Below are 15,989 nucleotides of genomic sequence, written 5' to 3'. Positions count from 1 at the left end.
GAGGTGCGTGCGCGATAGAAAGATGCCTCGAGAGAAATCGAGATAGACCATGCACATCTTTGTGATGGAGACTAAGATTAGCTAGTCATATACATATAGGGGGGACTGCGTGTGCCTACAATTGAGTGAGAGACCATCATACTTGGCTAGCTAGGCATGAGATTGTGTGTGTGTGCGTGTGAGATGGAGAGAGAACGAGGGAGAGAGATAGAGTTTTAGATGGTCCTATCAAGTGCGAGTGAGATATGCATGTGTATGTGTGACCCAGGTAGATGGAGAGTTTGAGAGAGGGGGGAGAGCTCCGAGACGACAGAGTGGTGCGTGAGAGAGTTATAGGCAATGAGCCAAGGAATTTGTGTGCGTACGATGAGTGCACCCAAGATATCTAGCTTGGACTAGAGAATCATACATAGTGTGCGAGAAAGACCTATAGATGGAATATATATGCATGCGAACTAGGAAGACCCCCCCCCCCCACACACACACAAAGAGAGAGATGGAGAGAAAGCAAGAGGGACCAACAAGGTTTGTGTGTTGGATGCGTGTGACAGAATTGAAGATTGTCGGAGAGAGAGAGAGAGCATGAGTCCGGGAGAGGGGGAGGTCGCGTTTTATGCATCAAAGACTGATATAAACCATGTTTCAATATAAAATTGCATTCAAATATTTAAAATGGAGAACATGTTGTCTGCAATCCACACATGAACGGATATATGCGTATACAAACAAGTTCATTAATTTGACTTTCAACATGTTCATGGAGTACTATAATACTGTACAACATGCTACTCGATTGAGGTGTTCAATTTTGGATTTAGTTCACTATTTTGACCTGGTGAACGAGTTATTTCATTGAATCGAGATATTTCATTTTGGGTTTGATTCCCGTTTTTGAGTGGGTCAACTATTTGTCATATAGTAAATCGCTAGCAACGAGCATGTAAAAACACATTACTCCCGAGCATCATCTCTCCATCTAAAAAAGAAGTGGCAAGCTAATATTTCAAAATTTGATTCGAATCGACTTGGTAAGGTAGACGTGGATGCTCGTTCTCCCAAATTTTGAACGAACCGTTAAACATCCTCTGCTCGGTGGAATTCGCCCAAGCAAATAAATGAGAGACGCGAAATTACTGTCCTATGTGGGACACGCATTAATTGGCCCGTTGTATATCGAGGGTAGGTTCGTAACTTCATCCAAGCGCGCCTTCTCCTCGGCCGAAATGACATGTGCCGAATAATTCATAAACCATGGTCGGCAAAACACGCTCTCCTCGCCCGAAATAGCTCGCGCCCACTATTTCAAAACACGCTCTCCTCGCCCAAAATCGCTCGCGCCCACTATATTTCAAAACACGCGCTCCTCGCCCGAAATCGCTCCCGCCCACTATTTGGGGAGAAGCAAAGTTACTCTACTATCCCGGATCCTCAGTACACAGACCCAAGCTGAGAAGACTAAAGGAAGGGGTAGAACTGTAACTCCCCCTCACATTTCAGACAAATGCGTCCGTAAAACATGGTTCCACTCCCCTCCCAATTCCCCCCCCCCCCATTCATACCTCGTGGGCGCCAAATCAACTTCTCCCTAGAAGCTCCCTTCTCCCGAGCCAAGAAACCTCAGCCCCTCCTCCATGGCGCCCCCCACCGCACCAATTTCACAGCCGCCCTCCTCCCTAATGCCGGAGACGCTGTCCATTTGCCGTCGTGCACTGGGCCGTGTGCCTCTTACTCCGTGCTGCTGGAGCTGCCTCGACGACGGCCGCGTGAACCGTACCGGAGCCGATTCACTCCCACCGTTGTTCACGGCGCCGGAGCGGCTCCAACTTCGGATCCGTCCAGAGTCCCGGCACTCCTTCCCTGTAGCCGTCGACCGTCGCGACATCGCTGTTTCCCTGCCGCCGGTCGCCACCGCAACCGCGCCGGCCTCACCGACTCGGCAGCTGGACCTGCCTACTTCACCATGCCGCCAGATAGGTCGCACCCTCATCTCAAATCACTTTATTTAGGCGTCAATTGTCTGAATTTTTATTCTGGGCCAATCGATTCCCAATGGGAAGCAGCACACCCCTCGAGGCGGCGGAGCTCCTAGGCTGCTGGTTGGCTGGTGTCTAACGTAAGGGTGCGAGGCCGCAAGTTCACCGCGGAAGTAGCACTTAGATGGCTATCTTAGAGTTGCGTGGGTTGAAGGTACTGCCGCCACCGGATCTGGATGACGAGGAGTCTCTGTGGATTGGCCCGGGGGTGGTGCAACCACGACAGTGCGGTGGGGCGTGGAGCGGGGTTTTGGCCGGGGCCACGGACGGCGGAGGCAGGCTGCTCTGCCGTTGGTTGCTGGCTCTTCGGGGAAGATTCCTAACAGTGTCAGCCGGGAGGCACAAGACGGCCATCAAGCCATCCGGCGTAGATCGGATAGTACCAAAATAAAATAAAATCGTGTGACCCCAATTTAGTCTTCAGTCAACAGATGTGTGACCACTCTCGCACCTTGATGTTGATCTCTTAGTGCATTTCTTCAGATCAAAGAGATGTGTCATTCTTAACATTATGCGTTATCTGCATCTTCAGCCACACCGTCTTGCGACTCACCGCAGCTGCTCCAACAAGGGAAGCATACACCAAAAGGGAGCTATAGTCCCCACTCAACAGTTCCCTGCATCGAATGCGCGTGCCCGACATGGATAGCCACAACAACTGCATGGCCATCGACAAGTCAGCACATGATGCTCACTCCTATGGATGGCGGCCAGATAGGTTGTACCCTCATCTTACTTGTGTGCAACATTTATGGCTTTGTTATTCATCTAAGCATGGAAACTAGATTATCACATTTCACTGTATATTCATGCTGATCTCTTACGGGTCTTGTTCAGGAGTTAACGCTGTTCCATAGTTCAGCTAAGATACTTGTTCTTTAGGTAACGTTGTTCCATAGTTATCATCCATCAGCCAATGCTATCCCACTGCTGTGGCGGAGCTACCAAAAATATGTTGGGCGGGCCGGATAGTGCAAACAGTGCTACCAAACTAGAAATCAATGAATTATTGTTGGCTGAACTTTGTGTAAAACTTTATTTTGCTCCAACCCAGGGCGGGCCATGGCCCTTTTAGCCTTGCTGAAGCTCCATCGGTGTCCCACAGGCTGGTGATTATAGTATTATACCACTTCTAGTATTACCTATTTTGTTCTTTAATACTTTTGTGTGCCATCTAGTTAATCTCGAGTACAAACAATACATATTCTGTAGCTTTCATCTGTGTTCTCCCTTTAGTTTTTGGGACCTGTTGCTGCTAGTTAACCCCAGTCCTACTATTTATGTCATCTCCTACAGGCACTCATTACATAAATCTAACTACTAGTTGTCTTCCATGCATGTCAGATATAATTGCACACACTGATATATCCACAAGAACCTCACGGAGCAATGTAAAGGCCAATAAACTTGATGTCAATGACACCCAATATGATGGAACATGTAAAGGCAGTTCTTTAGAAGACTTGCAGAAAGATGTTGAATCCTCTTCACCCCACAAGGTCCTTGCTCTAACTTGGCCCGTGATATGGGTACAACATGCATATAATGTCCTGGAGTGTATCTACTCTGTTGCAATGCCATGTGCTTAGCATGCTGATCATGCATGTAAATATGTCATGCCTTCCTGTTTTTCAGTACCTATTCCATTCATGATAACATGTTTTCAAATTCAAGTACTGTCATTCTATTCTATCGCAATGCCATCTGCTTAATTTGGACATCATGCTTCTGAATATCTTATGCATTGTTATTCATCAGTATGTACTTCATCTGTCTACCATACCATGTTTTTTTACATTGAAGTGTTGTTCTAGTGCTCTGTTGCAATGCCATCTTAGTTTCCCAATCATACACGTGTATGTTGCCTTAGTTTTTTCGGTACGTATTACGCTAGCATACAGTTTTACATTCAACTAGTGTTTTTTACTGTGTTGTCCTGTCGTATCCCTAGCTCTTACACCATACTCCCTCCGTCCGGATTACATGTTGCCGAAATGGATAAAAAAGGATGTATCTAGAACTGAAATACGCCTAGACCCATCCATTTTTTCCGGATGGAGGGAATACATGTCAATATGTCATGCCTTTCTATTCTTCAGTACCTATTCCATCTCTCTGCTGTAGCATGTTTTATAATTGAAGCACCATTCTTCTATACAAGGCAAGATGACTATGTTAGAATCTGAAGGGCTACAAACCAGGTCTTTGCAAAAGATCCAAACGCCAGGAGATAATAAACCAACTCCAGTTTTTATAGATACTGCTCCAGCACAGAGAAACCCAACTCCTACTGATAATAAGCAGATTCCAGTGGCCAAAGAACTAGTCCGCTCCAGTCCAGCAAAAATATGTCAACTCCATTCTAAGAAGCGTGTGCGTATCCTTGCATCATGAAATTTTATAGCATGCTGATCATATTTTCTACATGTTTCTTACCCATCTCTCTTTTAGAAAATAAGCTTAACAGATAGAAGAATTTCTGCACTGGTATCGTCTGTGAGGAAAGATTCTTGCAGGAATTCTCTGTGCTCCAATGCAGATGTAAGTACCTGTTGTATATCACTATATTTTTACATCAGCATGTATTTTGTTAATCGGCGTGAATCCAACCTTTATCTGATCTAAATTTAGTTGTAGCAAAATGTATGATTAAAGGCCACAATGTTGATTTTTGTAAGGAAAACTGCCTGGTAGTTTTGCATCCTGAGCTGCATGAGTGTACTATCTCATATCAGTGGGTTTGATTACTTTGGTTCTGCAGTGGGTTTTCAGTGTTTTTTTACTGTGTTGTCCTGTCGTATCCCTAGCTCTTACATCATACTCCCTCCGTCCGGATTACATGTCGCAGAAATGGATAAAACTGGATGTATCTAGAACTGAAATACGCCTAGACCCATCCATTTATTTCCGGATGGAGGGAATACATGTCAATATGTCATGCCTTTCTATTCTTCAGTACCTATTCCATCTCTGCTGTAGCATGTTTTATAATTGAAGCACCATTCTTCTATATAAGGCATGCAAGGGGAAGACGGCTATGTTAGAATCTGAAGGGTTACAAACCAGGTCTTTGCAAAAGATCCAAACGCCAGGAGATAATAAACCAACTCCATTTTTCATAGATACTGCTCCAGCACAGAGAAACCCAACTCCCACTGATAATAAGCAGATTCCAGTGGCCAAAGAACTAGTCCGCTCCAGTCCAGCAAAAGAATGTCAACTCCATTCTAAGAAGCGTGTGCGTATCCTCGCATCATGAAATTTTATAGCATTCTGATCATATTTTCTACATGTTTCTTACCCATCTCTCTTTTAGAAAATAAGGTTAAATGATAGAAGACTTCCTTCATTGGGATTGTATTCGAGGAAAATATCTTGCGGGAATTCTCTGTGCTCCAATGCTGATGTAAGTACCTGTTGTATATCACTATATTTTTACATCAGCATGTATTTTGTTAATCGGCGTGAATCCAACCTTTATCTGATCTAAAATTAGTTGTAGCAAAATGTTAAAGGCGCCAATGTTGATTTTTGTAAAGAAAACTGCCTGGTAGTTTTGCATACTGAGCTGCATGAGTGTACTATCTCATATCATGCACATTACTGAATTGTAGTGCTGCTCTGGTTGCCCATTCATTCATTGTGTCAATGTTGCTTTCGTATTACCTTACCTGGCTGATGATAGTTGTGCCATATTGTGTTAATTTGGTGTTGGCTAGTTGCCCAAACGTTCGTTGTGCCAATGTTGCTTTCCTATTATCTGACTTGGCCAATGATAGCAATGCTAGTGTCTTAATTTGGTGCAGGCTGCTGAAGATAAGAAGACAAACTCTGAAAACAGCAAGGCAACCCCATTGTTTCTTTCCAATAAATCTAGGCCAGGTAATATGCCAATAACTCATGATTAATCTGTTTGGTTCCCCTCCTAATTTATGTTATGATGCAGTGGTCGAGACACTCTCCACTATCAATAATACAAGCCTGCCAAAATCGCCATCTGAATCTGTTCAGTATCCTCTGTCTCGAATGCAACGGAAAAAATGTATGTTTGTGAACCAATTAATGGCTGAAGGAATGATGGAAATGGTGGAGGAATCAGAGGTGCAGAGTCGTGCGACACAACAACTGATCAATGTTTTCAGAGACAGTGTAGCAAAGCAGCAAGAACTTGCCCACATGCTTATGGGCGTCATCCGTGCTGAGGTTGCAGATTGTGACGTTGTAGATCGTTAGGTTCTGTTCATTTATTTGCACTGGCATCAATCTTTGATTGCCCAGTGGATGTAATTTCCTGTAATATATGCTGGATGTGCAACGTTTTTCCCTGTATGTCGTACCTTTGCTTGATCGGTTTTGGTCCTGTGCATAATTGCTCGTCGTAATGGGCTCAAATTATCTAATTTGGCCTAAAGACATGTACGAACTTTAGTGGGCCCATTAAGTTAATGGGCCATTACCAGGCCGAAAGTTAATGGTCGGCCCTCTTAACTCCCGGGTCGTTAACAGGCCGACATCAAAGCGGGCAACAGGTGGGCCCAATTGATTTCACGGGCCGTTAACAGGCCGTTACTAAGTTCGGGCTACATATGGCCCAACTATACTGTGGGCCTTTAGCAGGCCGAAAGAGACAGCGGGCTTGTACTGGACCATGAAGAGCATGGGCCGCTAAGAGGCCGAAAGTCAGGTCGTATTGTAAATGGCCCAACTGTGTTGTGGGCCTTTAGCAGGCCGAAAGAGAAACCGGGCTGGTATTGGACCATGAAGGGCATGGGCCGTTAAAAGGCCAAAACTCAGGTCCGACTACAAATGGCCCAACTCATTTATGGTTCGTTAACAGGCTGAAAGGCACACAGGACCGGGAATTGGCCCAACACTTAAATGGGTCGCTAAAAGGCCAAAACTCAGGTCCGACTACAAATGGCTGAACAGATATATGGGCCGTCACCAGGCTGAAAGACACACCGGGCCGGAAATTGGCCCAACACTTAAATGGGTCACTAAAAGGCCGAATCTCAGGTCTGACTACAAATGGCCCAACTGATTTATGGGCCGTCAACAGGCTGAAAGACACACTGGGCCGGAAATTAGCCCAACATTTAAATGGGTCGCTAAAAGGCCGAAAGATGTACATCGTGAAAATTGGCCCATCCACTGAATGGGTCGTTAACAGGCCGAAATCTCATCGGGCCGATATTGAGCCCAAATATATAGCGGGCTGTTAATAGGCTCGAACTGACGATGGGCTGCGATGGTGTCAAATCTTTAACAGGCCATTGATGGGCCGAATTGGCACATCTCGTATGGGCCATGGGCTTAAATTGACCTGACACAAGTAGGCCTTATATGGGCCGGCCTACTAATTTTTACTGGGCCGGCCTTTTTCATCGGAATGGGCCACTATTGGGCCGTGCCATGTGTTGACCTATCATAGGCGCCTCCTGTCCAATGAGTGGATGCCATCTGTCCCAACGGTGAGGCAACACGTGTTTCCTCCGGCCAATGATGATTTTACACGTGGAAAATCCCCATTGGTCCGGGCTGTTAACGGGTTATCGGATCCAAAACCGGACGCGATAGCTTAACGGCGTTCCGTTACGGTGGATGCCACGTGTCGGTCACCCTTGATGAAAGCACTTCTGTGGCGCGCGATTTATCGTCATGGAAGTGGACACTTCCGTGATGATAATTTTGGTAATGCCATGGAACACTTCTACGACAGCACAGGTATGACTATCTTGATTCTGTCATAAAATCGTCATGGATGTACATGCATGACAAAAAACGCGACCTACTGTGACAAACACGTATCATCACGGAAGTGTATTTTTTTTTGTAGTGCAATAGCGGAACCTGGATGCTCATATTGGCTCCTACATATTCTACGAAGATCTTTATCGGTCAAACCGCATAACAACATACGTTGTTCCCTTTGTCATCGGTATGTTACTTGTCCGATATTCGATCGTCGGTATCTCAATACCTAGTTCAATCTCGTTACCGGCAAGTCTCTTTACTCGTTCCGTAATACATCATCCCACAACTAACTCATTAGTTGCATTGCTTGCAAGGCTTATAGTGATGTGCATTACCGAGAGGGCCTAGAGATACCTCTCCGACAATCGGAGTGACAAATCCTAATCTCGATCTATGCCAACCCAACAAGTACCTTTGGAGGCACCTGTAGAGCACCTTTATTATCACCCAGTTACGTTGTGACATTTGGTAGCACACAAAGTGTTCTTCCGGTATTCGGGAGTTGCATAATCTCATAGTCATAGGAACATGTATAAGTCATGAAGAAAGCAATAGCAATATACTAAACGATCAAATGCTAAGCTAACGGAATGGGTCAAGTCAATCACATCATTCTCTAGTGATGTGATTCCGTTAATCAAATGACAACTCATGTCTATGGCTAGGAAACTTAACCATCTTTGATTCAACGAGCTAGTCAAGTAGAGGCACACTAATGACACTTAGTTTGTCTATATATTCACACATGTACTAAGTTTCCGGTTAATACAATTCTAGCATGAATAATAAACATTTATCATGATATAAGGAAATACAAATAACAACTTTATTATTGCCTCTAGGGCATATTTCCTTCAATATACCCATATCTACTCAAATCATTTGTGAAGGTCAGAAAATAACGATACCCGCCGCAAGCATCAACACTCATCGGACCACATACATCAGTATGTATTATTTCCAACAAGTCTGTTGCTCGCTCCATTGTTTCGGAGAACGGAGTCTTAGTCATCTTTCCCATGAGGCATGGTTCGCAAGCATCATGTGATTCATAATCAAATGATTCCAAAAGCCCATCAACATGGAGTTTCTTCATCGCTTTACACCAATATGACCTAAACGGCAGTGCCACAAATAAGTTGCACTATCATTATTAAACTTTTATCTTTTGGCTTCAATAGTATGAATATGTGTATCACTACTATCGAGATTCAATAAAAATAGACCACTCATCAAGGGTGCATGACCATAAAAGATATTACTCATATAAATAGAACAACCATTATTCTCTGATTTAAATGAATAACAATCTCGCATCAAAAAAGATCCAGATATAATGTCCATGCTTAACGCTGGCACCAAATAACAATTATTCAGGTCTAAAACTAATCCTGAAGGTAGATGTAGAGGTAGCATGCCGACGGCGATCACATCGACTTTGGAACCATTTCCCACGCGCATCGTCACCTCGTTCTTAGCCAATCTTCGTTTAATCTGTAGCCCCTGTTTCGAGTTGCAAATGTGAGCAACAGAACCAGTATCAAATACCCAGGCGCTACTACGAGCATTAGTAAGGTACACATCAATAACATGTATATCAAATATACCTTCCACTTTGCCGTCCTTCTTATCCGCCAAATACTTGGGGCAGTTCCGCTTTCAGTGACCAGTCCCTTTGCCGTAGAAGCACTCAGTCTCAGGCTTAGGTCCAGACTTGGGCTTCTTCACTTGAGCAGCAACTTGCTTGCCGTTCTTCTTGAAGTTCCCCTTCTTCCCTTTGCCCTTCTTCTTGAAACTAGTGGTCTTTTTGACCATCAACACTTGATGCTCCTTCTTGATTTCTACCTCCGCAGCCTTTAGCATTGCGAAGAGCTCGGGAATCGTCTTATCCATACCTTGCATATTATAGTTCATCACGAAGCTTTTGTAGCTTGGTGGCAGTGATTGAAGAACTCCCTCAATGACACTATCAACCGGAAGATTAACTCCCAGCTGAGTCAAGTGATTGTGGTACCCAGACATTCTGAGTATATGTTCACTGACAGAACTATTCTCCTCCATTTTGCAGCTTTAGAACTTATTGGAGACTTCATATCTCTCAATCCGGTCATTTGCTTGAAATATTAACTTCAACTCCTGGAACATCTCATATACTCCATGACGTTCAAAACGTCGTTGAAGTCCCGGTTCTAAGCCGTAAAGCATGGCACACTGAACTATCGAGTAGTCATCAGCTTTGCCCTGCCAGACGTTCATAACATCCGGTGTTGCTCCTACAGCGGGTTTGGCACCTAGCGGTGCTTCCAGGACGTAATTCTTCTGTGCAGCAATGAGGATAATCCTCAAGTTACGGACCCAGTCCGTGTAGTTGCTACCATCATCTTTCAACTTAGCTTTCTCTAGGAACACATTAAAATTCAACGGAACAACAGCACGGGCCATTTATCTACGACAACATAGACATGCAAAATACTATCAGGTACTAAGTTCATGATAAATTAAAGTTCAATTAATCATATTACTTAAGAACTCCCACTTAGATAGACATCCCTCTAGTCATCTAAGTGATCACGTGATCCATATCAACTAAACCATGTCCGATCATCACGTGAGATGGAGTAGTTTTCAATGGTGAACATCACTATGTTGTTCATATCTACTATATGATTCACGCTCGACCTTTCGTTCTCAGTGTTCCGAAGCCATATCTGCATATGCTAGGCTCATCAAGTTTAACCTGAGTATTCTGCGTGTGCAAAACTGGCTTGCACCCGTTGTATGTGAACGTAGAGCTTATCACACCCGATCATCACGTGGTGTCTCGGCACGACGAACTGGTGCATACTCAGGGAGAACACTTATACCTTGAAATTTAGTGAGAGATCATCTTATAATGCTACCGCCGTACTAAGCAGAATGAGATCCATAAAGGATAAACACCACATGCAATCAATATAAGTGATATGATATGGCCATCATCATCTTGTGCCTTTGATCTCCATCTCCAAAGCACCGTCATGATCACCATCGTCACCGGCTTGACACCTTGATCTCCATTGAAGCATCGTTGTCGTCTCGCCAACTATTGCTACTACGACTATCGCTACCGCTTAGTGATAAAGTAAACCAATTACATGGCGATTGCATTTCATACAATAAAGCGAAAACCATATGGCTCCTGCCAGTTGCCGATAACTTTGTTACAAAACATGATCATCTCATACAACAATTTATATAATCACGTCTTGACCATATCACATCACAACATGCCCTGCAAAAACAAGTTAGACGTCCTCTACTTTGTTGTTGCAAGTTTTACGTGGCTGCTACGGGCTTAGCAAGAACCGTTCTTACCTACGCATCAAAACCACAATGATGTTTTGTCAAGTTTGTTGTTCTAACCTTCAACAAGGACCGGGCGTAGTCACACTCGATTCAACTAAAGTTGGAGAAATAGACACCCACTAGCCAACTGTGTGCGAAGCACGGCGGTAGAACCAGTCTCATGAACGCGGTCATGTAATGTCGGTCTGGGCCGCTTCATCCAACAATACCGCCGAATCAAAGTATGACATGCTGGTAAGCAGTATGACTATTATCGCCCACAACTCTTTGTGTTCTACTCGTGCATATAACATCTACACATGGACCTGGCTCTGATGCCATTGTTGGGGAACGTAGTATTTCAAAAAAATTCCTATGATCACGCAAGATCTATCTTGGAGAAGCATAGTAATGAGCGGGAGAGTGTGTCCACGTACCCTCGTAGACCGAAAGCGGAAGCGTTAAGTAACGCGGTTGATGTAGTTGAACGTCCTCGCGATCCAACCGATCAAGTACCGAACGCACGGCACCTCCACGATCCGCACACGTTCAGCTTGGTGACGTCCCTCGAACTCTAGATCCAGCTGAGGTCGAAGGAGATTTTTGTCAGCACGACGGCGTAGTGACGGTGATGATGAAGTTACCGACGCAGGGCTTCGCCTAAGCACTACGACAAAATGACCGAGGTGTGTTTCTGTGGAGAGGGGCATCGCACACGGCTAAAACAATTGTCAACTTGTGTGTTCTAGGGTGCTCCCCTGCCCCCGTATATAAAGGAGCAAGGGGGATGCCGTCTGGCCCTATAGGGCGCGCCCAAGGGGGGTAATCCTACTCCTAGTAGGAGTTAGATCCCCCCATTCCTAGTCCTACTAGGAAAAGAAGGAAGGAGAGGGGAAGGAGAAGGAAGGAGGGGGTGCCGCCCCTCCCCCTAGTCCAATTCGGACTAGGCCCATGGGGGGCGTGGCCATCCCTTGGCTGCTCCCTCTCTCTCTCCCTTAAGGCCCAATAAGGCCCATAACTTCCCCGGTGGTTCCGATAACCCTTCCGGCACTCCGATAAATACCCGATTCACCTCGGAACCATTCCGGTGTCCGAATATAGTCATCCAATATATAAATCTTTATGTCTCGACCATTTTGAGACTCCTCGTCATGTCTGTGATCTCATCCTGGACTCCGAACTACCTTCGGTACATCAAAACACATAAACTCATAATACCGATCGTCATCGAACGTTAAGCGTGCGGACCCTACGGGTTCGAGAACTATGTAGACATGACCGAGACTCATCTCCGGTCAATAACCAATAGCGGAACCTGGATGCTCATATTGGTTCCTACATATTCTACGAAGATCATTATCGGTCAAACCGCATAACAACATACGTTGTTCCCTTTGTCATCGGTATGTTACTTGCCCGAGATTCGATCGTCGGTATCATCATACCTAGTTCAATCTCGTTACTGGCAAGTCTCTTTACTCACTCCGTAATGCATCATCTCGTAACTAACTCATTAGTCACATTGCTTGCAAGGATTATAGTGATGTGCATTACCGAGAGGGCCTAGAGATACATCTCCGACAATCGGAGTGACAAATCCTAATCTCGATCTATGCCAACTCAACAAACACCATCGAAGACACCTGTAGAGCATCTTTATAATCACCCAGTTATGTTGTGACGTTTAATAGCACACTAAGTGTTCCTCCGGTATTCGGGAGTTGCATAATCTCATAGTCATAGGAACATGTATAAGTTATGAAGAAAGCAATAGCAGTAAACTAAACGATCATAGTGCTAAGCTAACGGATGGGTCAAGTCAATCACATCATTCTCTAATGATGTGATCCCGTTCATCAAATGACAACTCGTGTCTATGGTTAGGAAACTTAACTAGTGACACTCTGTTTGTCTATGTATTCACACATGTACTAAATTTCAAGTTAATACAATTCTAGCATGGATAATAAACATTCATCATGATATAAGGAAATATAAATAACAACTTTATTATTGCCTCTAGGGCATATTTCCTTCATCAAGAATGCTAATATAATTGGATCACATAACCATCCCTCAACGTGCAACGAAGAATCACTCCAAAGTTCTTATCTAGCGAAGAACATAAGAAGAAATTGTTTGTAGGGTACGAAACCACCTCGAAGCTATTCTTTCCGATCGATCTATCCAAGAGTTCGTACTAAAATAACACCAAATAATTTCAGGTTCATAATACTCAATCCAACACAAAGAACCTCAAAGAGTGCCCCAAGATTTCTACCGGAGAAAACAGACAACAACGTGCATCAACCCCTATGCATAGATTACCCCTATGTCACCTCGGGAATCCGCGAGCTGAGTGCCAAAACATATATCAAGTGAATCAATGCGATACCCCATTGTCACCATGGGTATTCATAGCAAGACACACATAAAGTGTTCTCAAATCTATAAAAGTATTCAATCCGATAAAATGAAATCTCAAAGGGAAAACTCAATTTATCACAACAAGATAGAGAGGGGAAAACACCATATGATTCGACTATATTAACAAAGCCCGCGATACATCAAGATCGTGACATTTCAAGAACACGAGAGAGAGAGAGAGAGAGAGAGAGAGATTAAACACATAGCTACAGGTACAAACCCTCAGCCCGAGGGTGGACTACTCCCTCCTCATCGTGGTGGCCGCCGGGATGATGAATATGGCAATCGGTGATGATCTCCCCCTCCGGCAGGGTGCCGGAACGGGGTCTAGATTGGATCTCGTGGATACAGAGGCCTTGCAGCGGCGGAACTTCTGATTTAGGGCTACCCCCAGGGTTTTTGGAATATTTGGTGATTTATAGGGCAAAGAGGGGGTGTGAGAGGCCACCGAGGTGGGCACAACCCACCTGGGCGTGCCTGGGCCCCCAGGCACGCCCTGGTGGGTTTTGCACCCCTCGGGGCACCCCCAGGTGCTTCTCTGGCCCACTGAATGTCTTCTGGTCCATAAAAAATCCATAAAAAGTTTCGCGGTGTTTGGACTCCGTTTGATATTGATTTCCTGCGATGTAAAAACAAGCAAAAAAACAGCAACTGGCACTGGACACTGGGTCAATAGGTTAGTCCCCAAAAAACATAAAGTTGCTATAAAATGATTGTAAAACATCCAAGAATGATAATATAACAGCATGAACACTTCATAAATTATAGATACGTTGGAGACGTGTCAATCTCCATCCCAAATAACATCAGACTAGTCATAAACATGCCTTGCCGAGTTAGGCGCCATCCTATTAGCATCCTAAGACAGTGGTTAAACCTCATAGAGCCAATTCTATGTGGTATTTAGAGGTAGACAACTAAAATAGTTGTGTAAGGACTCCAAAGCTCGATAGCATCGTTGCAAGACTGAATCGGATTGCACCGTGACCCCGATACATCCCAATTCTTAGAGCATCATCAATCGCTTCTGGAGGGTCATAACCTCTTATAGCCCTATTTATACCCTTTATCAGGGACTTCAGCGGGCCTTACAAGCTCAATAAATTGCAATTCTTCACCTTTTCCTCAGACCGTAGAAGTTCGAATGGGGAAGAGGAAAAGGAAATCTGACGGGTTGGATTGCTCGTGTGTCCACGGGACAAATCCCATTTGAAATAGATGGTGTGAGTTTGTCAAATGCTCGACAAGCCGCTAGATTAGCGGAGCGAGTTATTACAGTTTTCTAGTTTCTTGAAGGCTAGGCAGTCAGCCAAGAAAGGAAGTTATGGGAATGAATGAGTGCTATTTCAGAGTTCAAGTTTAGGTATTAGCTCGCTACAGTTTAGTCAGTAGTTCTATCCGGCCTGTCATACTAATTTTCCTATGTGAGGACCCGGTATTTCAGGTCAAGCTTGAGAGCTTAATAGGAGCAAGAGACTTGGTGGCAACAACCAGAATGGTATATTATTTAATCATGGAAATGCCATGTCAGGGCAGTCGTACCTTCGATCAAGTTATTCAATAGTTGTGATCCACCTACCACCGCTTCTCCCCGTGGTTCCTTAGAATGGATGTCACTGACCTTGTTCCACCATTGAAGTATGACACATTCATGTTCATCTAATAGCTTCCAGTAATAGGTTTCCACCATTCGATCTTGTTTTCAGGAAAGCATGGATTCTTTCAAATTCTCTTAAAAACCCAGGCCTCGAAAGGAATTTCATAGGATTTTGGAGGATCATAGTCCTCATGAATTTTTGCTACGCTGGCAGTTTGATTAGTAGGACCGGATCTCATAAAAACCTGTCCTAAGATGCATTTGTACTACTCCCTTCATTTTTGTATGTAAGCCCACTGCGTTTTCTATGTCAAACTTTTACTTAGAATTTTTGTCAACAGAATACGCATTATATGTCATAAAAAATACATCAACAGAGAGTTTTTGAAATGTGCATCCAATGACATATTTTTGTGGCATATAACTCATATTTTATTGGTACAATTAGTGGCCTTATATACAAAAACGAAAGAAGTACATCTCATAGAAAATGTAACATCCACTCAAACCTCTTAAAAATACTTTGTTTTCCTATGGTGCAATTAAGCAAATTGAAAATCTTGTAGCATGCTTCCATATCGACCACGCGGTAAGGTTGATGATGGAGGAGATCCCGTGCTTAAGCGGCGCCGCACATGTTTGGGCTAGGGCTGGTGTGCACGGGATTGACAGAATGTTTCTGAAGACATAGACCCTAGGTCCATTGGGCTGAGCATCCCACATCCTCCTGCTCGGGACATTGGACACACGCCTAGTGTGTGTGCATGTGTTGTCCAATGGTATTCACTGTAAAACTCTCTAACTTTTTCTATCAATGGAATGATACATATGTTATTGCGTGTTCGCGGAAAAAA

This window comes from Triticum aestivum, chromosome 2D, assembly GCF_018294505.1.
Source record: "Triticum aestivum cultivar Chinese Spring chromosome 2D, IWGSC CS RefSeq v2.1, whole genome shotgun sequence".
Classification (NCBI taxonomy): domain Eukaryota; kingdom Viridiplantae; phylum Streptophyta; class Magnoliopsida; order Poales; family Poaceae; genus Triticum; species Triticum aestivum.
This window is presented reverse-complemented; position numbering follows the sequence as displayed.